Source organism: Astatotilapia calliptera, chromosome 23 (assembly GCF_964374335.1).
Source record: "Astatotilapia calliptera chromosome 23, fAstCal68.1, whole genome shotgun sequence".
NCBI classification, from domain to species: domain Eukaryota; kingdom Metazoa; phylum Chordata; class Actinopteri; order Cichliformes; family Cichlidae; genus Astatotilapia; species Astatotilapia calliptera.
Window position 1 is genome coordinate 26851370 of NC_137443.1, and position 27830 is coordinate 26879199.

At 42.1% G+C, this 27830-nt stretch overlaps 1 protein-coding gene and 1 long non-coding RNA gene across 5 annotated transcripts in view; one reads left to right on the forward strand and one right to left on the reverse strand.

Moving 5' to 3' along the window:
• Positions 1-27830, reverse strand: part of zeb2b (zinc finger E-box binding homeobox 2b) — a 99769-nt gene that overhangs the window by 48278 nt on the left and 23661 nt on the right. The window lies entirely within an intron of this gene.
• On the forward strand, positions 2280-4707 carry LOC145424500 (uncharacterized). The gene is made up of 2 exons (XR_013905588.1): positions 2280-2580; positions 4463-4707. It is a non-coding gene; the product is annotated as an uncharacterized LOC145424500 (long non-coding RNA).

Here is a 27830-nt window from a genome sequence, read left to right on the forward strand (position 1 = left end):
CAACCTGTGTCAAATCTGGCTGGTGATTTTTGGGCCCATGTCTGGCCCACACTGTGTTTGTCAGTGCCGTAGCTGAGCCAAAAGTAGCCCAGATTAGGTTGAAATGCATCACACAATGCCACACAATACGTATTTATCTAATAGATGCTTTTAACTGTCACATTTATAGAAAATACATATCAAGTTCAGACAAATAACGTCGTAAATCGGAACTACAACACAGCTTTTCAGATAAACGCAGCTGGTGTCACTGCCACAAGAGCTCAGCGACAGAACAGCAAAGCGGTGGCAGTTCATAAGGTTTTTATATTTTGAGTTAGTCAACTGACTGGCTCTGGGACGGCTGCCCGCGCAGCATTGGTCATACTTAATTACATTATGCACGGCGTGGGGATATTCATAGCATACATGAGCAGCAAATTAAAAGGAAAAAAGAGACAATATTGCCAGTGTGGAAAAGGACCTCTGACACTGAGCGAATTTGGCGATTTATTTTAAAAAAAGACACCATCCCATTTGATTAGCAATGCTAAATTAACGTCAATTTAGAAAAGGGGAGAAGAAGTCCAACCTGAGAGGAGATCAGTGCGGCGGTGGCGTCTGGGAGACACCAGCTTGTTGATGGCACAATGCTAAGTCTGTGCGTTGCAGATAAGAGTGCCATACAGTAGGCCCTAGGCCCAATGCTGTGTGCGTACGGATGTCTCATGTGTGTGTGTTTGGGGGGTGGATGTGTGTTTGTACACAGATATATATGAGTGCATGTGTGTTAGCGTGCAAGACAAATGAGAAAGGTGCTTGATGGCATGAAGCGACTTATCTCTCATTATGTGGAACAGTGGATGAATAAGGCAGTCGATAGAAAGGAGAAACAATTAGAGGAAGAAAAGTCCAGGGACAGAGTACAGATGGAGCAATTTAAGGTGTGCGTGTTTTATAATTTCTTCTTTAAAGAAGAAACGTGGATTGTTTTGAGTTTTTTTTTTTTTTTAAATTTTCAATTTGATGCTAGCATTTGGAAAAAGGGAAGAAGGGGAAACATCTGATCTTCCTTGGGTTCAACTGAATAATGTATGCATACTTTCATTTGACGGGCGTGATGAAGCAATTTTGGTCTTTACAACCTGCGAGAGAGGCGCTTCCTTGCACCTTTAAATAATTCAAGTGGCCAGGTGCAGACTCTCAGAATAAACTCCGCTGAGTAAAAGGGCTTGATTTCCACAGCACATTTAACATAGATGTAAGCAAAGGAGGTGGTGTTGCACAAACAAAAGCGTGGGTTGTCCTGAATTTATCACACCCATCTGAAATTTAAATTTTTGAAAGATGGATTTCAGGGATCAGAAGGTCACCAAACCAGCTCCCCAAATTGTAATAAATACATATAAACCTGACGTCTCCTCCTTCGGCTCTCCTGCTTTCACCTACATCTGACCATTCGCGTTCAGCCCTGCCGTTGCACTGTCTCTGTAAGTCACCCTGGATGAGAGCGTCAGCTAAACGGCTCAAATGTAAATGTAAAATGACAGGCCCTGGAGATCTCCCAGCCCTGGATGTGTGTGTGTGTGTTTTCCATGGAGTTCAGGTTTGCCCTTGATAAAAGAGAGAAAGGAGGTGAAAAAAAGGGAAAATATATTTGTGCCGAAGAGGAGAAAAATGAATAGAGGGATTTGGCATCATAAAAGTGTGTCTGACAGGTTGAAGGGCTGGAACTGTGAACGACTGGACACCTTGGTGGGTTTCCTGAAGTGGCGGCTCTCGAGCAGATATGAAAGAGAGAATATATGATATATATTGGGAACATAGCAGGATGTCCTTTCTGCCTAACCGTTAGGGAGAGTAAGTAACACTCCAACAGCTTGGATTCTCAGTATTTCAACGATATAATGTATTTATTGTGTCCCACCTTCTCGCTGACACTTAAAATTTCCCTCTGGGATAAACAGGCCCGGTATCCAGCAGAGGCCCCGCTGTTTTAACACACAAGCTCACACTGAGCTCTCTGCGAGAAAACTCAGGTACCAGTCCCTGCAGAACCTTCAAATTACTTTGAATCAATGCAGTAAAATAAAGCAAAATGCATAATAATGTGTTAGCGCTCCACTGGGAGCACAGAAAACGCAGAGAAGACGAGGATAAGGAGGCAAAGGTTTCCCGGGCCAGGCAGCACAGTCGGTTTCTCGGCTTTCGCTCTCAAACTCTAAACGCCCCACGCTGCTCGCGCCGCTCGTTGCCCTCAGTGGCCAAACAAAGAGGAGGATGTTTGTCAGAAAAGTAACGAAAATCAATAAAAGCAAGACCCCACCACCAACCACCTGGCCAAAGGCTCGCTGTATTCATACACGTTGTTACGAGCCCTGCTCCTTTCCCTCCTAGGTTTTTCCTTCCTACGCTAGCTACAGCATGGAGGAGCTGAGAAGAGGAGACCACGGGGAGCCTCACAGGAGGCCGGAGGAGCTGCTGGGCTCCTCCCACAGTGTTGCCCATGGGCTGTCTGCACTGCTCTCGAGTCGGGGCAGAAGGCCACAGATCATTTGGATACTATTACCATCAGCACTACTACCTACAGTCAGATTCAAGGTATTTAAAGCGATGGTTGTGAAGTCAAAATCCTTGCTGTTTCCATCTCTGGTGCTAAGTGGTCTTTGTTGAGGTATTTTGAGCTGAGATCACTTGGCAGTCTAATAGTGTGGGTGGTACTGTGTGAACTACATTCTGCAAATGAAAGGTGGGTGAAGCAAACCAGAGTTTGGGAGGGTTTACTTAAATATCAAAACCAAATATCTTAAGCACTTCTATAAGAAAGTTTTTAAAGGCCCAGCAAGAAAAAAAATTGTGTTTTAGTTGTACATACAGCAAAAAACATTCAATAAAACAAATCGACCTGTCTGAGAAGTTACTGCGTTTGTCCCAAGTCCAAAGGATCTTTATTTGGAAAGTTTCTTTGCTTACATCAGGTCTTTTGTTTTTACTTTTGAGGTCAGACGTTGTTTGGCAACTATCAAGAAATCTTATCAGCTTTCCTTGGCTTGCCTCGATAGTAGTTTTCTCGAGATTATTCAGTGTTTTTTTTTTTTTAATTATTCGTTTTGGCTGTGGATTTCTAACCTATTAACATCTACCAGGTTGCCAGTGACCCAAAGTAAGGTTTAGGGTTATAAACCTTTGATTAAGTGGAATTGAGCAGTTTGGTAACATCTTTTAGCTTTTGAAACTAGGCTTGTTTAGCCTCTGACTCCAGTCCAAGCAAACCCTAAATGGTTTGAGAACAACCTGTTGGGGCTAAGGGTAGGATTCAGATCTATTCCTCTGACATACTCACATGTGAACTGGAAGGCCACGTTTTTTCTAGAAAGGCTCCAGTTGTAAGGTAACATCTTCTAGTTTCTGAAACTAGCCTTGTTTATAAAAGGTCTAAAAACCAACGCTAACCATTATTGGTTTGCTAGTTCAGGTTAGCATCCACAAGGGTTGTTAAGTTAAGACCAGCTCCACCAGTCTGACCAAACCAACAAAGCACTAAAGCTACAGTTAAAAATGTGTTCAACAACCTGCAACTGCCAATATATCTATTGACGTCTATCTGAATCCAAAGCAGTTACTTTGAAAGCAGTTATTTACTGAAGTGGAATCTCAGCGAGGTATCCATCCATCCATCTCGTATCCCAACCTTAAGGCAGAAGTCTAAATTGCTAGATGAAGTGAGAGATAATACCAAAGAGTTGCTGATCAATAATCAATAGATTCGTCCTGTTGTACAACCCTTACAGAGACATTAATGTCTTATTGCTTTGAGGTGACTTTAATATAAACAAGCCTTATATAAAGACTTTGAGGTTTTTCCACTTTCCCTTTTTGCTGTATTTTTCAACCTCTGGCTCTTTTACAGCTTTTAATTTCTTCACCAGCTTGTGCCAAATCCAGTTACTTCAGTTTCAGTCAGAAACCCTTCCTCGCTGGCTGTTTCAGAGTATTTCCCTCTGACATCATGCATGAGCTCCTCTGGATAACAGTTGAATGGCTAAAATCAAAATATGACTCAACACTCCCTCCCTCCTTCTCTCTTCCACTCTGACACACTGTTCTGGCAACATATGGCAAAACAACATAAAACCCCTAATGCACTCCAACTGTGACTCGCCCTAAAATGCTGCTGCACCCTGTAAAGAGAGTACTTGTTTCCTCCCACACAATATGAGAGTGCGACTTAATCTCAATTACACCTAGAGGTGAGCACCATTTTACTTCCCCACCTGAGTGATTGGTGAACAACAACCGGCTGAACTCTTAAGAGCGGTGCTTTTCTCCACTCACCCGGCGAGAGGAGAGAGTATTGTGGTTGAGGTCAGCAGAAATGGCCTCTTACGGTTCCTCATTCCTCCACTGCAATCTGTATTAGAGCGTCTTAAAGGAAGGATTTTAGTGACCAGGAGAATTTTCCTTCATTTTTTTTCTTCCAAAGGTTTTGGCTCTGGATGCCAGCAATCCCCTGGATGCTGGGATGTTACAGCAGAGGCCTGCCCACGCCGAGACCGCATCACGGCCAGCTGCTATAAGGGTCACAGCTACTGCCCTCGGCCGTCGAGCTGAGCGATGTAGGTGGAGGTTACGCTGGAGAACTGAAACTTTTCTGGCGGTCTGATTGTTTGGTAGTTTGTTTTTAGCCATTATTTCCCCAGGAATTAAAAAAAATACTTTAAAAGAAAAGCTGGCTTATTATTACAGAGAAACTGCAATTTCAACCATTTGTGTATATCATATCTTAGAAGTTACTCAATTTAACAGGTTTTTTGTGTATGTTTAGTTACCAGTTCTCCCACTTACATTGTCAGCCAGTAATTACTGTTAATAATTCACACTGTTAGCCAACAATTTCTACTGTTTATATCTATATTCATACTTATAAGTATGTTTCTGTCCATTAACGACTCAATTTTGGCTAACTATTTCTGCCAACAATCCATTATGTTTATCTACAAGTTTAAATAGTTAGTCTTAGTTAGTTTAATTCATTATTAGCTTAGTATTAGCTATCAGTTTCATCTATTGACAACAATTCTAGCTATTCAAACATTTATATTTGGTTTTTGACCATTACTGTCATATATTTCTTCTGCTCATCCATACTTTTAGGCTCACTGTTAACTTTGTTCAGGTTTACTGAACTACACCCCTGGAGTATCCCTGACTGGAAAACATTGCACTTACAACATTTAAATTGCTCTCACTCTCATTCAACTCCAACGTTTTCTGTCTCCCACTGAATAGAGGAAATAGCCCAGCTTAAAATCCTGGTTGCACTCCTCCACAACTTTTACCTGCCTCCCCCCTTTCACATAGAAAAGAGAGAGAGTGTGAGTGGGTTTTAAGGACAAGGACAGGCAACATGTTTTTGTATTTTAAATAAACATGACCCTTGTGGTTTCTCCCAAGGCGAGGCATTTAAAAAAAAGAGAGAGAAAGAGAAGGGCTCTCAACAACAACAACAACAATGATACCTTCGCCTGGACAAAAAGAGACGAGGAGAGTTATCAGAGAGGGGAGGCAGAAGTGCCATTCAGAGCCACTCAGACCTGCACTCTCTAAAAATAGCACAAAGTTAACCCCATTGCACTCAGGACAGGAGAAATAAAGACAAGGAATTCTATATTGCAAGAGTATTTTCATCATTCAAGAGTATAATCTAAGTATTTGAGCTGTTTATAAGACCACAGTGTGCCTGCAGATAGGGCGTATCAGGCAAAAATAACAATCATAGTTCAACAGGTAAAAGTTCAGACTCTCTGTCTCCTTAGATTAGCTAATCTTGTTTTCAGGGGCGCTCAAATTGTCTGTGCATGTACAGTAGCAACAACAGACATAGCAACGCAACAAATATATTTTTACCTGAAGAAACTTTGCTGAAAGTGCATTTTGGTGGACATTGGTGCGTTATATTAAATGCAGGAGAGGTAATGTATAGGAGGGTGACGGCGAGAACGAGGGTCTGCTTTCTGAAACCTCTGCTGAAATCTTCCAATAAGGGATTATGACACATCATAAATATACTCAACCTTATAAATATTTGAGCTTGGCTACTCCCCTTGCTTAATGTGCTGTACAGGCCCTAATTAAGCTAGTATCTGATAGATGCCACCGCATAATGATGTGCTGGTGTCTGGGGGTGGACTGGTAAAAGGCGGCGGCGGCGGCAATGGCGGCGGCGGCAGCTGGGGAAACAAGTATGATCCGAACTGCTCGCTTTGTAATAATGATAGCAATGTTAATGATGGCACTGCTGCTTCAATTAAAACTACTTAGCTACTACAGCTGACCCCGACTGAGCCCATGAGAGTGGAGAGGTAAGCTAGTCCTCCGTCTCCCTCGTTCACGGGAAAAAATCCTCCTTTTATCATCAGGTCATTTGGAGTCTATTGTGGAGCCTAATTCTCTTAAACCAAGTGAGAATATTTTCAATAGAGATCGACTGGTTTCCAGAACCGTTTGGGATGAAGGGTCATTTGGCGCTGTTCTAGCGTTATTATACCTACTTTAGAGATAATCACAGGGATTAAAGTTGCACTAGTTTGCTAAAATCAAGTGCAGGTCAGGATCTGACAGCATGTTCAGGGCAAACATCTGCAGTAAAAATAAAGTTCTGGAAGTAATTTACTGTGAACACTGATTTTGTTTTGATAAAACCGATATTTTAGGGCTCAAACGCAGACTAAAGCAGCCGATTGGATGGAGGATTTCTATCTTACACTCCGTTGTTTTTGCTTGGCAGTAAGATCCAAAAGTTTCGTTTAACCCCTTGTTTTCCGACATTTTTAACTGAAAAGCCCTGGGCTCCATGTATGGATTTAAATGCCATAAGTCTCTTAATGGTGTGAGTCCCAGCTGTTGCCAACTTAACTTTCCCAAATATGTTTTCCCAAGTTTAGTCAGTAACAGCTGCAAAGCTGTAACACCTTGGACTGGAAAAACTGATAATATGAATTTTAGCATTCAAAACAGGCAAAACTAGCCAATCTTTGCCTTTTTATCTTTTGGTTGTCTTCTAAATACCTACCTAGTACGCTACGAGAGACATGGGAGAATACAGTTGTTACACCAACTTAAAAGATAATAACACAGCATAAAGTGCTGGAGTTTTGCTACAATCAGCATCCCAAAAAATCCCTGTAATGCATTAACAGCATCGAAAAAAGTTAAATCGCCTTTATGTAAATACTAATCGTGTGTCAATAAAACTTTCTTTTCAAGTGTTAAAAATAGTCTAAATTTACTTAGAAGAGAGAATTTCCTTCTGTGTCGCATCATTCAAGCTTGACTTGAAGAAAACTTTTGAAATAAATGAAGTGCTTTCAAAGTGGCTGACAAAACAAACGTAAGGAAGACTAACGCACAGCAAAAGCTGCTAATTAGTGATGGAAGAAAGCCATAATGGGACAATAACACTTATTACTGATAGCTAAAATCCGAAAGTGAAATTTGGTGTTAGCAAGAAAATGTATAGTGCATTGTTATTCTATTTTCAAGGCAGTTCTAGACTTTCTGTAACTTTCAAGTCTACGTAGAGCTTCTCAGCCTCATCCTGTCTTCTTTCAAAATGTTTTCAGAGCTAATATTATTGTTTCCAAAACAGCTTGAGTATCTAGAAATAGGACAAAATGAGGCAAAATGGCAAAAGAAGTTAGATGTTAAATTCTTGTATTGTGTTAGAAAGAGGTATACATGAAAAGGATTTTCACTTGATTTAAGAAAAAAGACACACATACACACACACACAGCTCGTATCTGGATGAGATAGAGCAGGCATTGATTTACACGTCTCACTTTCACTCCCTCCTCTCTCCCCTTCACTGCAGCCGACTACCTTCTCCCACCATCCGTGCCTGTATAGGGACGCCGTTAGTCCCCCTGCACATATTTGTACATTTCCTGCTAAATCCTGCAGCAGTGAACGCGACTTGACTTCTTTTTTTCTGTTGATGAGATCAGTTTCACGTGCCGCACTTGCTATCCAGGCCTCACAAAGAGGAAGTTTCCCACTCCTGACCAGTAAATTATTCTAATAAAAGAACGATAAAAGGTGGCCATTTTTAAAACTCGCAAGTGCAGCTTTTATTGTTCATGCTGAAAGCTCCAAACAATCCAAATAAAGAGAGGAAACCTGACCCAGTTTGGATTCTTGAAGCGGTTTATAATAAGAAAATAAATGCAGAAAAGTTTTTTACGACGCTCCTCCGGGGAGCTGATTCTTCTGAGCTTCCCCTAATTTAAAAGCTCAACTTGTAACCTTCATTAAGACCCGAGACTGACTCGTCACCTCGAGTTCAAAATGTTAAAGCATTGTCTGGCCAACCCGTGCTGCCACGGACCATCGAGAGAGACGCACAGAGCGAGCGTGGAGTGGGGCGGGTTGGGTGGGAAGGAAGGGGGGCACCTGAAAACTTCATGACTCAATTATTCCCGGCATTTGATTCATGTGCTAACCAGATGATCAATGCAGATTAATTATGTAATAGTCGTTTTGGCGGAGTGCCACTTGCAGCAGAGGTAAAAAAAAAAAAGAAAAAAAAGAAAGAAAGAAAAGAAGCTGTAGACCCTTGGCTTGAATCAGGGTTTAAAAGCCACGTGGGCTGCAGGCTTGCTCAGGTACTTATTCAATTACTGTTCTGCAGAGCAGTGCTGGAAGTGTACACGCTCCCCTTCTCTCTCCGCTGCCCTGGCCTGCTTCTGACAGGCTCTTATTACTGAGCAAACACGCCTGCCAAGTAGCCATGAAGCAGATCCTAATGAGCACATTATTGTATTTACCTTAGATAAGGTGAGCCACCCGAGGTGATAACAGACAGATAATGCTGTGTTTGGATAGCGGACGTATACACGCAGCGGATCGTTTGGTATCTGGTGAGCAGGTTGAAGAGGAATGTGATACACCTGGATCAAAGGGGAGACAGGGAGTGGCTAAAGGAGGGTGAAGAGGGGCGCTATTATTTAACTACCACCCCACAGTGAGCCCTACCACAACAAATAGAGTTGTCATATCAGTTTAAGAGTTTAATATTTCAGGGATAATAATGTTGAAGTCATTGCAAATATAGCTGTAAAAATAGAAATCTTTGTTGTGTCAATAATACACACAGTGGAATTGTTGTTTTTGTATGATTTCCAAGATTATATTTAATTTAAAGTATAAAAAAAATTGTAATAACTAGACTAATTCCCCCCCAGTTTTGTTCTTTGCCAATTTTTTTGATCACACATTGGTGCATTTGTTAATTTAGATTAGTACTGGCATTATTTTTTAAATTTGTCATAGAAATTGTTTAAATATCATTATATACTTGTGAAGTTAAAGCCTGATGAAATTAAAGTCCAGCTATGAATCAGTGGTTAATATAATAGATCTTAAAAAGCGCCGCCTCCCCAATCGCAGCATGTTTTTTTCCACTAGCTACTATTCCCTAACTCCTACTAACTTAAATCAAAAGAAATGTGAGACACTGATCTGTACTTCTTCCTCTCAGCAGAGTCAAACATAATCAGTCTTGTAAACACACTGCATTCTGTTGGCTCCATTACCTCCCTGGTTGAATTTTGTGCTTCAGTGCGGGGCTGCCGTATCTCCTAATGTGCATTTATGGAGGCAGGTGGTCTGCTGACAATTAAAATTATTATAGCTCACTGATTTTTCAATTTTCAAGTGGGCTAGTTTGGTATTTATCACTGATTACTGATTTCACCCTCCCCCCACCCAGCTGGGTTGTGGTCCCCCCATTCAAAGAAATCCTAGAAATGCCCCTGAACAGTCAACAATCACAGAAAATCTGATTGAAATCTTTTTTTTTTAAAAAACCCAAATCCTTCAGAATCAGGGAAAGGGTCAGTAGGCTGTAAGTGGCCTAATGCTCTGACGCTGGAGGTGAAAGGTCACCGTTGAAGCCTTTTTATTTTACTTCAGCTGGACTGCTGCCTCCTTACCCCTGGAGAGCTCACATTTAAAGTACTGCAAAGAGCCCCTGTCAGATTTATCACCTATTGACCACAGTTCACGGCAAAGTCATAAATCCCCGCTGCTGCCTCTACAGATGGAGCTCTGTCAGCTCCATAATACGAACGGGATCCAGGCAGAGAAGAAGAACAAAAAGCTACGAACTCGCTGTTGTGTGAAAAGGTATCCGCCGCTGTCAATCCCGTGCATTCGCAGCCTCCTGATTTGGAGTTTTTTGTCCCCCGGTGGCACCTATAGTGTGCCAGATGTGCATTACCACCCCTCCCCCCCCCCCCCCCCCCCAACCCCTTCTGCCGATTCTCCCTCCCCACTTCCACTCCAACTCCCGTCCTCCTGCATGTGACCTGAGACAGGCCCGGGGCTGAATTCTGGGTAATTTCTCGCTCACATCCTACACCGTCGATTGCGGCGCCTTTTTGAGGTGAGGGAAAGTGACAGCACCGACTCTCCAGGGCAGAGCTTCCCAGTTGAGTGGACCAGCGGTCTGAAAATCGCTTATGAATAGTCATTAGGGCCTTCATTACAAAGCCCCTCACTACCCACTTCTTCCTGTGCAACCAAATGCCTCTTGTCATCTTCACAAGGTGTATCATTTAATTGCCAATTGATTTTTCTCCCCCCCCCATCCACCTCCTCCTCCTCTCCGCATATGACAACATGTCACATAGCAAAATGCAGTCCTCGACCAGCCCAAGGCGGCCACATATTCTTGGCATCCCAAGCAGCCTGTGAATATTCTTCAAAAAAAAATAGAGAAAAAAGAGAAACAGGGAGAGAGCTTAAGCGCCTCACACAATAATTAAACTCAATGCATGTGAAGACAGAAAGAGAAAAACGCTCTTTGTGCGGCGGATTGTTTCTTTGTGACCCATTTTCCGTTTCGGAGGCCACAAAGCTTTAGAGAGAGCGCACGTTCACCCCTCTTCTTTCTTTCTTTTTTTTTTTGTTATTTAAACATACAGGGTGACTCGTCATGGTGGCATTTTCTCCTTCTTTAAAAAAATCTGTATATTTCCCACTGACATGCCTGTTTGCTGCTTCACAGTCGCTGTCAGTGCCATTAGCACGAGTGACACACCTATTTTGTCTCAAAGTAAATGTGGGACAATCGTCTCTGATCGCAAAAGAGTGAATCTACTGTAAAAAAAAAAGAAGGAAGAAAGAGGAGGAGGAAGGGGAAAAAAGCAACATTTCAGTGACAGCTCGACACACGTCTGCTCAAATCTCTCAGCGTTTTCTGTCAGCCTGCTGCGAAACCCCTCAGGTTTTTGCGCCCAGAAACTATGGAGCATTTGAAGTCAGAGGAAGGACGCAAATGGCCTCCTCCTCACTTCAACATGCTTCCTCGCTCATCAGATGCTGCTTGTTGTGTTTTCTTTTCTGTTTTTTCTTGTTTAAATATGTGTGTCTGTGCTGACGGATTGCTGCAGCCCACCGTTGTAATGACATCCAAATCGGCGGGGTTATCTGTCAGGTGCACTTTGCCTCGGGTTCGACTATGGGGAGGAGCGTGCATTGTGTCACGGAAAGACAGAGAAAAAAAAGCAGCATTACACGTCGCCTGTATTTACAGAGCAATTTCATCCCGCCTGCAATGCGTGGAGGATTGAGCTCGGAGCCTTGTCTAGCCTTCAAATGTGGCAAATCAGCACAGTCGCCCCCTTTGACACGAAATGCGGCACGATTATCGAGTTGGTGCAGCCTTAATAAGCTGAATAATGAGGGAATTTCAGAAATGCCCAAGCGCCATTATACCCCAACAATAAGAGCTAGGAGTGAGTAAACCAGTGCAGGGCAGAAGGTAGGCGTCGGGGATATAATGAGACTACTGTGTAAGTAATGTAGTCTCTATTGTATACCCATGTAAATGCCCATTTCTTCACATGCACAGCAACGACGGCATTAAGCCAGTCAGAGATTTCTGGAAGAATGGCACACACAGTGGTGCTCTCTTTTCTGCTTCACCCCTCTCTCTCTCTTTTTTCTTTTCTCTCTGCCTCGCTTCTCTCTCTCTCTCTCTCTCTCTCTCTCTCTCTCTCGTTTTATTTTTTTCCTGCTCGTCCCGGTGACAGCCAGTGACAGTGGCTGGCAGCCGCCCGGCTTCTTGAAGGCAAACATTACAACGAAAGATGAGCTGCAGGTGTGCCAGACTTGTAAACATGCGCTAATTACACATTTTTCCAGTGGATGACAATGAGGTCACTGAAATAATTGCTGTTTTTTTATGTTGTTTTTTATAACTGCACAGCGTAATGTAAGTAACAACGACAGGCGTACAAATCCTGCTCCGCTGCTGGGCTCCAGAAAAAGTGTAGTGCCTACAAATTAAGTGATTAAAAAACAAAAGAACAAAGAAAAACAAGAACCAGTGTTTTTACCTGTTGCAGGGATTTCTGGACAGATTTTATGACAGAGAACTCGTTTGACTATCAAACTGAGCCTGTGAAGAATTATTTTAAGGTAACTCCTAATGTACGCTGATGTTTTTAAGAAACGCAGTTCCTCAAATGGCCACTAGAGGCTTGCTCGGAAAGTAAGTCAATCCCCATAGAATACCATGTTAAAAAGCCTACCTTTATAACAGAAATAAACACATTTATCACCTGCCACGACAAACAGATTTGCTTTCTAAAGCTAATTTACACCCTTGTGAGAGCTTTAAGGGTGGTGAATCGCCCCCATTTTAAGTACATTAGAGTTAGGCACAGGCCATAGCTTCATGCTAGGCTCACTTCAGCCAATTCAAATTACTGAAGATGACCTCTCTCTCTGCCCTGCGATTTTGAAGCCTTCTGGAGCTCGTTTAGTGCAATTACCTGAGATCAGTGAGCTTTAGTACTCATCGGGGGTGTGCATCTGTGGATACAGCTTGCCAACCAACTTATCGAAGCATTAGCCAATCAGTTAGCACCCTTGCCTCCAAATAAGTTCAAGTTTGATCGTATTTTTTTTTAAATACAAAATTAAAAACCACAGGATGGTCATAGCCATAAGTCTAGAGCTCAGGCTTCAAAACCAGAGGGTGGGGTCTCAGGGGCTACATCCATCTTTTATATTCAGTCTGATGGATTCTGCCCTTTGCCCTGTTTTTGCTTTGTAACCCTGAACACAAAGCCCGATCACTATTTTACATCTGCTAAATGCATGAATGGGGTAAGTGGGCGAACAATTTCCGCACGATCATGATCGCCATTAATTATATTGGCGGTTCATTCAATACCGTTTGTCCTCATCTTTTGAAATATGAGTCGCCCGGACAGTAAATGATGTCAGGTACCTCACAAATCATGCCTGTGGCCGGCTAAGTTGCTTCAGCTGGGAGATGGCGGGGGAGGTCTGTTTGAAGAAAACAATCTCCCTCCTGCATTGTCAGACATGGTGGTGGTGGTGGTGGGGGGGTTACGCAGCGAATAGGCACATACATCAAAAGAACTGCCAAACAATTGTCTGTTTTTTATTAATAAGCTTCGAATATTGCTGCTGGACAAGGCCAGGAGAAGTGCCTGGCTTGCACTTTTTTTTCTTTTCCCCCTCCTGCAACACAATACAGGTGCAGCTCAGTGGTGTGGATTTTCCTGCAGCATAAAGAGGCTTGTAAAACGTCCTAATCTGTCAGGCTGCGTTGTGGCTCGGCTCTATTGAGGAGGGAGATAGGCCTTCGCCAGGACGCCTGCTCCTTTTCAAGCCGAGGTCACAAAAAATCCAGGTGGATCGTGTTCGCGAGCCAAGTCCCCCCACATTTATTCCCCTAACACAGTTAAAGACATGAATACAGATCTCCCTGAGCCTGCAGGGCCTGGCAATCCTCCACAGTGGAGCTAGTGTGAACAAACTCCATCTCAGCGAGTCACTTCTGACTAAAATTGACTCCTAGGAGACTCGTTTTAAAAAAAAATAGTTTTCTAGAAATGACCATGGATATGAGTGGATAATAAAGCAGGAGAATCAAGAAAAAAAAATCAAAAGCAGGGATTTTTTGGCTTGTTTTTTTTTAACCGATGTTTTCTTTTTTAACTTATATATCAGTGGTTTATGTTTCTGTGAAGTTATTTTTGTTTATATTCAAATTAGAAATGCTTAAATATATCATTTCTGATCCAGTTGAACTTTGAGTCTCATTAATATATTGATAAAAAGATACTTCTGTTGCATACGCAGTAAAAACTCCAAGTTTTTTGAGGGACAGTTCACCTCCAAAACCAAATTTACATATTTCTCCTGTGGTTTGGAAGCTGCAGAGATGTCCACCTACTATTGGATATGAAGGAACTAAATACTGCTCACCTTGTAGCACTTAAATCTGCCAAAAAGAAACCAAAAATTAAAACCCCAGCAGAAACCATGACCTAGTTACTCCACAAACCTTACTGTGAGCAGTTTCATGTAGGAACTGGTTTCTTTCTACCAAAGAAGCATTTTTTTTGAGTGAACTGGCCCTTTAAATGTCCACAATGTCCCCGCTAAAGCCTCCGTCTTAAACATTTTTCTCCAATACACATCAACTGAAACAAAAGACGCTGGTTTTAATGAAATGTAAGAAAATGGATACTTTTTTTGGTTGGCGGATGTAGGCTGTGGGAAAAAAGTAGTTCCTGTATGAAGATGTATTAGTACTTTTTGATTCCTGGAGTCCTTCAGAAGACTACATCTATTATATTGAAGCCATCTCCCCAAAACAGCTCCACAGGCCAATGGGAAAAAGCATGAATTGGATGAGTCAAGTCTTCCCAATCGACTGGTGAATATCATTTTCAGAAATATCCACCTGCTGCCTCACTAACCACCTCCTCACTAACCACAAACGCTTGAGTTTCTATCTGATCTGCTACACTTTGTTTAAGTATCTCTTTCCATTTGTTGGGGGGAGGCTAATCCTTTGCCGAACTCTTTGCAAGCTGTTAATATTGATTGCCGCCGCGGACGAGAGTAGGGGCCGGCTCAATCTCAATAACAGCATTCCATTATATGGCAGACGACAGCCGTGCCGAGTGTGCATCTTCCATGCGGCCACGCATTTAGGGTATTATCAAATTGATAGTGACTCAAATTGATTTGGATAATGAAGGTCGCCGCACCTTGAAATATAATGGCCACTTATTGTAATTACCATCACAATTATCAAGGTCACTGCATCAAAAACAAAAGGGGGCTGACATTGTGACCAGAGCAATAGAGTCTGATGAGCCTTTATTATGAATCCTGATCACAGAGAAGGGGGGTGGGGGGTGCTGTTATATGTGATGGCGATAAATACAGATAAAGGCTCGAGTGTTTTATCTTTTGTATATAGGTCAATAATTTCCAAAAAACTAAAAAAAAAGCTCAAAATCCTTGTTTCATTTGAGGTGAAAAGGCAAAAAAAAAACAGTTCACACAGATATCTCCTCCTGATTTTGACTTCTACTGCCCTTCACCCTCCCTCTTCTCTTTTCTTTTTTCCTCCCTGACGCCCGTCAACGTGTCAGGGAAAACGGGGATGACATCCCAACACGAGTGAACTGTCACGCTCGACACTTTGGCTGGGGCGCTCGCGGGCGTGACTGAAAAAATCCACACAGAAAAAAATAAAAAATAAAACCCCACATCAAAACAAAACCCACATCTCTCGGTTCAGATGTAAACCGACCTGCTTGATAGCGATAATACGGCCGTACAAGCATTCAGAGGAAGCAGCAGGGATGGCTGCCGACTATCTCCGAGAATCAAACAATGTTGGAGTGTGTTTCCTTTCACACAGTCGGGCATGCAATAAACCCTTGGCCTTTGTTTCGACTACGCTGAGCAGAAGGATGACCTCAGCTTTGAAACAATAAAGGGCCTGTAATGGTCTCTCATGAGGCCTGCTGCCTCAACTTTGTTTCTCCTGAAAGTGTGAGAAGGCAGGGAGAGAAAAAAAAGAAAGAAAAAGGGCCGGGTTATAAACTTTTCTTGCTCTTTAACCAACCGTGCCCATCGGTGCCACCTAGAAGATACATGATAGCGATAGCAAAGCTTTTAAGTCTAGACCAGGGGTGTCAAAACCAGCCCACTGGATGGATATGGAAAATGTGAAAGTTTTAGACTTTTGACTGAATGCCTGGCATGCTACACCAAAGTAAAAGGTAAACCATTAAATGAGCAAAAAGTTCCTGATTTCTTACTATTTATCTTTTCAGTTCGGTCCACAATAAAAAAAGAAAGGACATACTGTGAATTACAAGTCATTTTTTCTGGTCTCCAAAGTACAAGGTTCTGGGTTAGGGTTGAAGTCATCATTTGAACTCAACTTAGACCTCAATGTGTTAAAATCTTTAATTCAACGCACCCGAGAAATCACACAAAGCCATATAAATGCCACAGCTTGGCATCCAAGACTGGCTTCTACTTTGTTAAATGGCAGATATCTAGTTGTAGCATCAAGTTAACCCTTTGAGGTCAAAGATATCATTGGTCATACAACCGTAACCCCCAACCCTAGACAATCAGGGTTGTTTCCAGTCTCTCCGTTCAGGGAACAAAGAAAATAATTATTCTATCAAAACGTCCTTAAAAACTAGAGACATATTTCCAAGAAAGTCACTTTTTGCATCTTCAAAATACAAGGTTAGAGCAGTATTAGGATTATCACCTATAATGCCTTAAACCTCAGATTTTCGAATTCTCAGGGTGTTTTTATCATCAGTTTTTTAAATCAATGATTTATTAAATGTCTGAATAAACTTTTTTTCCACCATGAGAACTCATTTGCATGTGCTTTTTTGTAGGCTATTAGGCAATATATCCCCTGGTCTGGCCTACTTAAGACCCCCAAACTAAAATAAGTTTGACACCTCGGTTTTAAACAATCACAGAAAAGTGTTTCCCACCTTGCTGGGAGGTAACAGCGCTCAAAACAAACACGCTGAGGTTATTTTCTAACAGGTGATAAGAGAAAACAAGAGAAAGAGCAAATGAAAGTGTGTATGTGTGTGTTAATAGTCGTAGTAATAGTGGTGGAGGGTACTAAGGGGGCGGAGGCATGGCAAACTGCTAAGAGGATCAAATATCGAAGCACAACAAAAGCTGTGTCACAGGGGCGTTTGAGTCACAAGTCTCCCTTCGACAAACCCCTCCTTCGCCACCCACCTCTCCCCCCCGCCCGCCCGCCACCCCGTACCTCTAACCTCCTGTTACCACGACAGCGCTCTGCCACAAAGACAGCCCCCGATATGACAAAGAACAAAACGGCAGACAGATGTAGGTATTGTCATGCAGAATGTTCCCTCCCTCCGCCTCCTCCTCCATCCTCCACCTCCTCCTCCTTCTTCTCTCACAGAGAAAACCTGCTCTTCTTTGCCTCGAAAAAAGAAAAAGAAAAAAAGAGCAACCGCGTCGCTGCCCCAGAGTTGCTGCCGCTGGAACTTGGAGGCGGCCATGTCGGCCAGCGATCAGGCCAACTCTCTGGTCACGTCTCTGCAGCCCAGTGGTGGCGTGGAGTGACACAGAGGTGAAGCCAGATGTTTTTAAAAAACTGCAAAGGTGGTAGTTTGTGCTGATATTTTGGTGCATGTAATGTGGGCGCTTACGGTGCCAAAAAAAATCCAAAGATTCCTGCTTGTTTTATTCTTAGGGGAGAAAGCCACAGAGCTCAGGCCTCGCTATCACGGCGCACGAGAGCTCTGGAGTGGAAGTTTGCAGCAGCTCCTTAAGGCCGGTGAGGCCAGCTGATGCATTGATCTAGTTTCAACATCAAACAGGTTTTATTTTTAGCTTGTTGGTAAACTGGGTGAGACTGAATGCTCTCATTTCGCTCTCAAATCACAGACGGATAAGAGCAGACTATATTTGGTTTGAACTTTCCATCATGAGTAGAAAGTTTAGTTTAGACGGGAAAAAAAGACTCTTTAGGACTCTTCAGTGTCCTTCTATTCAGGTGCTGGGTCATCTGACCCGTGGGCTCTTGGTGAAGCCGGGGCATATTATTACAGCTGGGAGACCCAGAGGAGATGCTAGCGTGGGGACGAGGTCCTGATTGATTCAGACCAGATGGGCGTCCCAACACGTTGCAAAAAGCCACGACCGTAAACAGCTCCTACGCCGACTTGCTGCATTCCACGGGAACACATTGTGCACTTCATGGCAGAAGATCTACAAGTTGCTCCCCATAGGGACGGATGGGAGGGGGGGGGGCAACCTTAAATCCAGCTTTTTAATATCCACACCGATTGCTTATCAGAGTTGGACAAGAAGTGAGACGCTTAGATCAACAGATATTACAGGAGGAGGTTTAAAATCAACAACCTTTCTTTCCACACCCACATTGGGTGATTAATCACCTGAGCAGAGCCATGCCAGCTACAGTACATGACTAAACAAACAAGCCTCAAATCTGCGGTTTCCAAGCACTCCGGCATGATTCTACTTTTCAGAGGTAAATTAACACCTATAATCGTGCTCGTCGCTATTGTTCCAACCAATGAGCGTGCGCACCAAAATAACACATTGCTTAACACTGTGGGAGTTGCAATGGCCAGAGAGGTACCTTAAATTAGCTGGGGATTTAGCCTAATTGGTGAAAGTCATCTGCTTCAACCTTCACCCTGCTAAATCCCCCCTCTGCTCTGCAGTCTAGACTGAATTCTTGACGGCACTAATGTCCCAGGCCGCCGCCGGCTGCAGTAGCAGGAGAGGGACAAATGCAGAGAGGCAGGCCAATCTGACATGAAGCCCGTCTCCGGGGTTTTAATGCAGGGTGGCAGCAAAGGCCTCTTTTTTAAGGAAATCAATTAAGGTTTAAAAAGGTGATTCCTGGACGCAGTGTCTGGCTTTATTCCTGGGAGGGAATGAAGGGGAAAGGAGGAGGCTGGCAGGAGGAAAAGAATGGAAGGGTAGTCCCATGGGGGTAAAATAGAAACCACACACACACATAATCACACACCTCAATGGCACCATTGTCGTAAGCAAAGCACATAACTGTGAATTTGGCAGAGCCGTTTCGCCTGATCTGCAAGTTTACACGGTTGTTTTAGTGTTGATTGACTCTTGGACCCTAGGAACATGCTGAAAGTTTAACTTCTTTACATCTTTCATCCCTCAACAGAGTTTTCTTGACAGCTCGGATAGGCTTCAGCCTCCCCGTGACCTTAAGTTGGATAAGCAGCTAAGAAAATGTTTGTATGTGGGTGTTGGGATGGAGAGAGAGGTATCTAAATTAGCCTTCAGGCTACATTGTGGACAGGTCACCAATCCACGATTGGCAGTCTAGACAAAAAAATAAAAAATGGCCTGGAGACATCAAGCGAGCTCTAGTGCAGACTGCCAAACGTGAGGAAAACATGGTGCCTAAAAATATGACGACGACTTTCCTGCGCGATTCTAAACTTGTGACACTTTTGAACACAAAGTGGCTCTAGCAGAAGTCATGGGCCCAATTTGAATGCAGAGATCACTCAAGTAGAAAACTGAAAACAGCTGAGTTGTTATGGCTCAGGCTTTTGCTGGTGCTAAAATGACTTTTTTCCTAATGAACTTTGGGTCACCCTGTCACCCTCCATTTAAAACCACTAGCCTCTTTCCAAGTAGCCCTCTGTTTCTGTTTTCAATATAGCTCACATGTGATACCGCTATCACTCGCCACCAAAACTTTCAAACCTGTGGGAAAGGGTAGGAAGGGTTTTAGCCTCATTCTGCACCGTTTAGCAGTGAGCTTGTTGGATTTCACTCGGTTACACCATGTATCAAAGGGAAGGAGTCTTTACCAACACAAAGGTGCCTCTACACCTTAGCAGCGACTTTAATCTCCGCCCGAGGCACCAGACAAACTATTCTTTCCTCAGCAAGGCACCTTGCATAAGATGTCGAAATCAGCTTACGACATGATCTTTTAAGAAAGCTTGCTCTTGTGTGCAGGTTTCAGACAAGGTGAGATGTGCAGGGGTAGAGTAAATACCATTGTGGTCTCTGAAAGATATACATCCTCCTCAGCTCCCGATCACAAGCCTTCAGCGCTCAGCTACACATAAACAAATCCAGGGAGTCTGGCTTAATGCATAACTCTTATTTATGTCATTCAATTTAGCCCCGGTCGCTTGGCAATTCATTTTCATGATCAATTACAAAACCTAAAGGCATCTGTAATGCATTTGGCTTGACAGGGCGCGTTCACAGATGCTCGCTCAAACACACAGCTGTAAAATATTCAACTCCAGCGCCTATGAGAATAGGCTGATTTGGCGAATTTTCCTCTCTTTTCATTGAGTATTTGTTTATATTTATCCCCCGGGAGTCAACAGTTACCTACACCTTTGATCCTAATAGCAGGCTTTGTGTTGTGTTGAACTCGCACACTCGTGTGAGGTGTGTCTGCAGCTGACTGAGCTTGTATGAAACAAGATGAGAAACAAGCAGCAAAGTGGTAATTTGTACTGCAAAGATACAAAGAACAGGGTTGATTCTGGATATCTGACTTGAGCCAAAGAGCAAATAATGGCCAGTTTCAGGGACAAAGAAGATATAAGAATCTCGCAGTGGGTAAAATGGTTATTAACTACTTTACGTACCTGATTATCAACATTACCGCCAATTAGGATGTATAAAAATGGCAAAAAATAAAAAACTTGGACCCAACTATGACCTGTTGTTGTTGATGTGCCACTCAAGATGATATAATTAAGCTTATATTGATGTCTTGCCATATTCTGCATGGGCTCACCATTGTTTAGTCTCTTAAAAGGGAATTTCTAGGTTGGCCCTTTATCTGGCTAATTGAGTGGTCTGTCTATCTCAGAAATTTGGCTTTACCAAATCCCAACCTTTAACCTTTGGACTTAACTTTGACCTTTTCTGTTTGAAGTTGATATGTTATAGCCACACTGACATCTCTTTAGATTAAAGCATTGGGTGAATGGGGATCTCTGTCGGCTATCAGCAATAGGCCAAGCGGATCGCATGTTGGTCTTTCAGAGGTGATTTTTGCTTTTGGTTGTTTGATTTTTGCCTGCTGGAGAATTTATCTTAATCCGGACCTTTGACCTTTGGACCTGACTTTGACCACTTTGTTTCTCAAACACTGTGCGACTGGGCAACTCTATCGGTTATCAGCAATTTACCAAATCCATCACCGGTTGGTCCTTTAAAGAAGATTTGTGGCGTGACTTTCCATTTTATTTCTCATTGCTTAAGAGTTAGGCCTTACCTAATCCTGATCTTTCATCTTTGTGCCTAACTTTGACCTTTTCTTGTTTCATCTGGTACTCAAATTGAGAACCAAATGATGTAACGTGAGAAATTACCATTTGTTGGATTGACAGTAGCTTGTTTCATAATATCTAGTCAGTGTCATCTACCTTTGAGCTGTTGATGATTTTTAGATTAATCCATAGTCTTAAAGCTTCTTTGACCATTATATAATTAACTATCAAATAAATTAACTGTTATTGAAAAGCTTCTAACACAGAGAGACTCATGTATCTAGGTTTTAGTGATGTTGGGCGCCCAGTGATGGGTAGGATGAAAAATCCAGAGGAAATATTAAACATTTTTAGCAGATAAATACCAGCGCTTGAATTATCTGCTGCCTGTAGTAAGAAAAAAAGTTCCTAGTATGAAAGGGCAAAAGCCTCAGCAGCTCAACAGCAGATGTAAAAAATAAACAAAACATTTGAAAACCACAAGGCTGTCCTGTTATTCTGCTGTTTCTCTTTTCTCTCCTCACACCGAGTTCCTCCTTCAAACAGGTTCGATTTTATGAATCACTGCTTGCTCCTCAAGGGAACACATTGTGCATTCCTAAAGCCACGGCTCCGGCCGTCTCTGCTCATATAACTGGGAAAATTCATTTCAATATTTATCTCCATGAATATTTTTCGTTTTCTTCATCCTTTTTTTTTTCTTTGTGAGGTGAAAAATAACGTGGAAATCACAAAACGGGTTTGGGGGATGCGCGCCTGGCTGCAGCGTGGAGGTGGGAAGCTTGGAGGAGATCATCAGAAAGGGAAATTGTGCACAGCGGGAAGAAAAATCATTGTGTTACCCCAGGTGAAAAATATTGTTGCTTTGCTTAAAAGTGCATGCAAGGCGAGCTACATTATTAGAATGTTTAAATATTAATTCTTCTGCTGGGTAGTAAAGATGATGGAGTCGCGGAGTCAACTACTTTGTTTTTCCTCCCCCCGCTTGTAGGCCACAGCTGCATTATTTTTTTTCCCATCTAACCTCGCTTTGTTCCCTGTTCCTGCAGAAAAATACACTTTCCTCTTTGCACCCAGGGTCACTCTGCAGATTCCTTTCACAGCTCAACATGTTAATTTTTGATGTTTAAGCAGAACGTTGTACCGCACGTGATAATACTGAAAGGATCCGGAGGGTTTAACGTGTCATCTGAGCAACTTTGATCTGAAAATCAATACTTCTTGTCTTGACCGAAGGTGAGGTCACATTTCAAGTGCTACAACAACATGCACTTGATGTAAAAGACTCCTTTTGAGACGCAGTCACAAACGGCAGCTTATGTTGGCTAAAAAGTGCTTCTTCTTTTTTTGTCAAGGTGACTGTCATCTCACAGAGTGGACATGAAGTGGTTTCAGTCCAAAAACACTATGAATAAATTTCAAAAAGTAATTATCACCTGATGCTCATTTCCACAGCCTCACTTCTACAGATATCATTCAGTAAAATATTAATATTTCTTGTGCAAATGACTCCAGATTGCTGATAACTTCCACGCAGCAGCAGCTCGCTTCATTTCGAAATGAAACCCCTCAGACGTTAAGAAGTGCTTACAGGGTGTTACCGAGAAGAAAGGAGGGGAAAGTGTTTGCCCAACAAAGCCAGGTGTGATTTAGAAGGATCTCCACCGCCACTCAGGTAAAGTGGAGGGAAGCTAAGTTCCCTTGTTAGTCAGAAAGAGATTTCAAAGCTGCCAGCTTAAAGGTGGGTATTAACTTGCTCACATCTGAAATACTTTGGGATCCTTCAGACTGAAATGGATAAAGATACAAAGAGCTGAGGGCAGGGGGGAGGTGGGAAGGGAGGAGAAGGGGGTGGAAGAGAGAAGGATGGAGAGGGAGGCAAAGGCAGACCTAGAAAAGGAGAGGCTGCATTCACACTGCAGCTGAGGGTTTAACTGATATTTCTAACTTGTCTGGAAGGAGCACTAGACCATATAATGTGGGCTATGTGCTACGTCAGTGATTCCCAACCATACCCGTGGTGTATATTTACTATACCTCCATGCTTGTTTAGTTAATTTTTTATTGTGATTTCATTTTGAGTGTAGCTTGTTAAATTATTTTAGCTTCTAATAGTTTTAAATGTTTTATTTTTAGTTTAGTTTTTATCAGTTTCTGTGTAAGCTTATATGACAGGGGCATAATTTGAGGTTTTAGTCGACTAAAATATCCCCAAGCTAGCTAAGATTAGGAATATAAAGTTGGGAAAAAATAACATTTAACAACTTGCAGTTTAATTTTAACTAAAACTAAAGCTAGCAGTTAACATAAACTGTTAACTAAAAGTACAAATAGCAGATAAATGATTAGCTCACAATGTAACAAACATAATGTAAAATTATGTTCAAACTGTATAGCTAGCACTCTAAATTGTTAGCTAAAAGTAAATCTTGTGGTTAAAAATGTAAATAAGGCATAAGAATGAATCCTATTAGCAAAAATGTAGTTAGCTAAAACTAAAACTAGTAGCTAAAAGTTTGGATTAAGGTTATTAGCTAAACACAATAAAAACAAAAACATTAAAAATAGTCTAGTAAAATTAAAAACTATATGATCTTGGAGTCAAATCATTAGTTAATGTCAAAATGTAACTGTTAAACTTTAAGCTGAAAGTACTGATTAACAGCTGAAATTATAAGCTAACAACACAAATAAAGAAAGACGCAGCAAGACAAAGAAAAACTGTTAATTACACTACTAAAAGAGGAATAATAATATGGCCCAGATCAACTTTAAAGTGAGTTCAAATAAACACATTTGACATCATTAACACAGAGATTTGACTTAATTTGAAAGTGCTTAGGGGGTCCATAATGAAAAAGGTTGGAAGCCACTGCTACATATGGTACTAAATCAGACCTGGAGTACAGGTGGCTGCTTTTAGTTGCTTTTGTCACCTTCCAGTGGTAAGATAAAAGTTCGCTTGGAGGCAGATAAAGAAGTTCAGTGAAAAGTCTCTGTTACCTGCAGGTTAACACAGACTGTACCAAGAGTTTAATTTTCCTCTCTTGAGCACATTTATGTTGGAAATGGGTTAAAACTGGGTTGGCAGGACTTGCTGAGATAGCTCTTTTTTCCAATATGTGAATGCAACCTGACACCATCAGAGCAGTGACACAAGGAAAGGCAAAGGGACTGAGCATAGACAAAGCAGACCACAGATAGTGACATGAAAGCCTCCAGTGTATGAAAGTGAGAGTGCTGTCACTCTTGGGAACCCCTGCCAGCAGTCCTCACCCTTCCAGCTCTCTGAACCACCCCACCTGAGAGCAATTGCGATGCATGTTCTAGTCACTCATGCGGGAGAAGCAATACATAAGTTGGGTGTACAGCCACTTTAAAAGCTCATCAAGCACATACTCGGCTTGTAGGAAATACCTTATTCATGACGGAGCTGGCTGAGGCCTAGGTAATTACTTGAATCAAGGTGGCCTCGGAAATGTTTAAATCTACAAGGACTGGGAGACGGCATGAATAATGCAAAATAATTTGCATCTAAATTTTTTAAGTGTGCTTTATTCGAAAAAACTAAAACGCGGGCTCCGATTAAACTTTGATGAGTGAAAGCTGAGAGCATGCAGGCGGGTTAGGGCAGACGGGCGTGCGTGCTTGTAGTAGAGAAAACCTCCTCATTTGTAGAAATTATTTAGAGGGAAAGGGACAGAGGTAGTGCCAATAAATAATAATTAAGAGAGAGGTATTACAGCGGCAGGGTGTCTAGAGGACGGGAAGAAGAGTATCCGCTGTTGTGCAGTCAAACAGGTTGCAGCCGCACTCTTACATTTATGCTGAGCATCTTGTTTGGAGACTTTTCCCCTCCTCATACACACGTTTTTACAGCTTGGCTTGTGCTGAATATTTATGAGATTGTGTTGTGCACGGAGCAGTATTTCCCTCTTAGTTATAGCTTGGGAATCTATTGGGCCTAGATAGCCAGGTCTGTGTGCATTATGTGAAACAAAAGGGGTAATGCAGGTGCAGTTTACATAATGTAGCATGCGTGAGGAGATGAAATGCTTACCTGCTTTGGAGTGAAGAGGCACAGGTGGAAGGAGTCCATGAACCAGGAGTACAAAAAAGAGAAAGACAAAGAGGAAACTCATTAATAAATGACCACTTTAAAGCTTTCAGTCATCTTTTGAGTCCTGGAATTTGTCTCACAACCTCCTAGCAGCTTGTCAAAGGCTGCCCAACTGAACCAATATCAACTTTCAGTGAACAATATGATGTTCAGATTTTTTAAAATCCTGATAAATCACTGAATAATTGTCAGCTTCTGACTCTGGTGAAACACAAATATTTATTATTGGCACACAATATCATCCGTTCAAATCCAAAGTGTCCAAAAATCTGTCACCGTGATTCCAATTTTTTTTTAAAAAAGCACTGAAAGGATGCACACACACACCTCTCTCTTTGTTAAACAAACCATATATCTCTTCTTTTCTCTCCCTGTTTGGCCTGGACTGGGAGGTGATGGAGGAGTAGGGGGGAGGAGAAGGAGGAGGCGGCGGTGGGTATTTTTAAACGGAGGCTGGAAACAAAGGCCCCTCCTGAGGCCAGCCCCCTGCCCGGAGGATCACCTAGTCCCAGGCTACCCCACTCCACTTTTCCCACGCTAACCTCCGGCCTCATTTGCATCCCCTGCTGCCCCTCGTAGCGATTATTTTCAGGTGAGCTGCTCTGTATAGGCGGCCCGGCTTAAGTACGTGTGTGAACGTCTACGTGCATGTGTGTATCTTTGCCATTTTATGTCCCTAGGTCTATCTGTATGTGTGCGCCCACCCCCTGATCCTGCTCTTAATTACGACTGACTGGCACCAGACACAATTGCCCCCTTGATTCAGTCAGCTTGCCCCCCAACCCCCCCGAAACAAGCAGCCCGCAGTGACCCGAATCATCTCCCAGCAGCTGGAGGAGGAAAACCTTGTCTGCACACGATTACGAGCCCAAACAGAGATAGCTGAGACAGACTTGCGCTGTCTTTCTGCTCAGCTAACACAGCTCGGACACTGCTTAGGCTGTCACTGCTATTAAAAAGGCTTTCTATAGGTTACAACAGCCCCCTGTGTGCTACTGTATCATCCCAGCAGAGGAGCAGCAGTGTTGTCCTATTCATTCATTAACGCAGCTGTCACACATGTTAACTAGATTCACCAGTCAACTGTTACATATTAACACTAAAGGCTACAGCACAGTAATATACTGCTCTAATGGTTACTACAACACACGCTTTAAGGTGGAAACAGAAGATTCTTACCACACTTAGTCTCTGCAGATTAGTAAACTTAATGATAAAACCTGCTACATCATTTAGCCACACATTACCATACACAAGGCTCCAGCACGCTCCCTATAAAAGGATCCTGTCCAGTAACATGTGCACTTATCCTACACAATTTCAAATTCCCATATCAGATGTATTATTCAACATTAAACACACAATGACGCTATATTATAATATATGCAACAGACTTGCCAACAGTAACGGTGCGATACTGTTGTTTTACATTGAGCAGACTGTGATCAACAATAATAGTGTCGTACTGTAAACAAAAAAGTGGTTTACAGGGTCTGCACTGTAATTTACAACAGCAGATCCTCACTGTGAAACTTTTCTATAGGAAACCGTTATTTTACAGTGCCCCTACTTCACTCTACTGTAACATGCTGTATAGATTTTAAGAGCTAAAATGCAATACTCTCATTTTTTTTTTAAATTTTACTGTTAGTATAGAGACAATAAGCTAAGAACATAAATAGTAATACAATGTTTCTTTTACAGTCTTTAATGCAATGTACAACAAATGTTTCCTACTGTTAGAAATTTGAAGTAAAAGCATTTTTCTTATATTATGGGGACATTTAAAAATATAGCAATAACGGGTGTTTTAAATGGTCTCCACTGTAATCTACAACGGTTAACAACCTTATAAAATATAACAGTTGCTTTACACTGTGTGGACAACAACAGTTTCCCACTTAGAAAACATAACGGTAATAGCAAGACGCTGTTGTTTTACAGCACTTTAATCTAACAACAGCTTTATATTTAAGACATTTTACTGTAAAACACATTGTTTTACACTGTCTGTGTAATCTGTAACAAAAGCGTCCTACTTTAACAAATAGAACAGTACAAGAGTGTTGTTTTACTTTGTGTGGACTATAATCTACAAAAACTGATTCTTAATTTTAAAAAATGACAGTAACAGTTTTTTTCTTACAATACTATAAGTTGCAACAACAGTTAACTACAAAAACACGTCAACAACAAACATCCCCCACTTTAAAAATATACCAATAACAGTTATGTGCATCACTTTGTGTGATCTACAACAACTTTGATGTAGTTCGAGGACACCATATAAGACTCTATATTAAATGAACTGTAAGAAATTATGTAAAAATGTCCCCATATTTCGTGTTGCTGTCCCAAATAGACCCGAACCCTTTCACCCCAGCTGTGTTAGTGCCTTGTTCTTCCCACTGAGCAACACATACAGTCAGCCCACTGATCCCAGCCACAGCAGCGCTTTATCGAGATAGCAAACAGACAAAAACAATGTTTGTCCTGCTACAGCCGGGAGCCGCACACATAACTACACCTTATTATTTCATATCATCATGAGCTCCGAACTCTC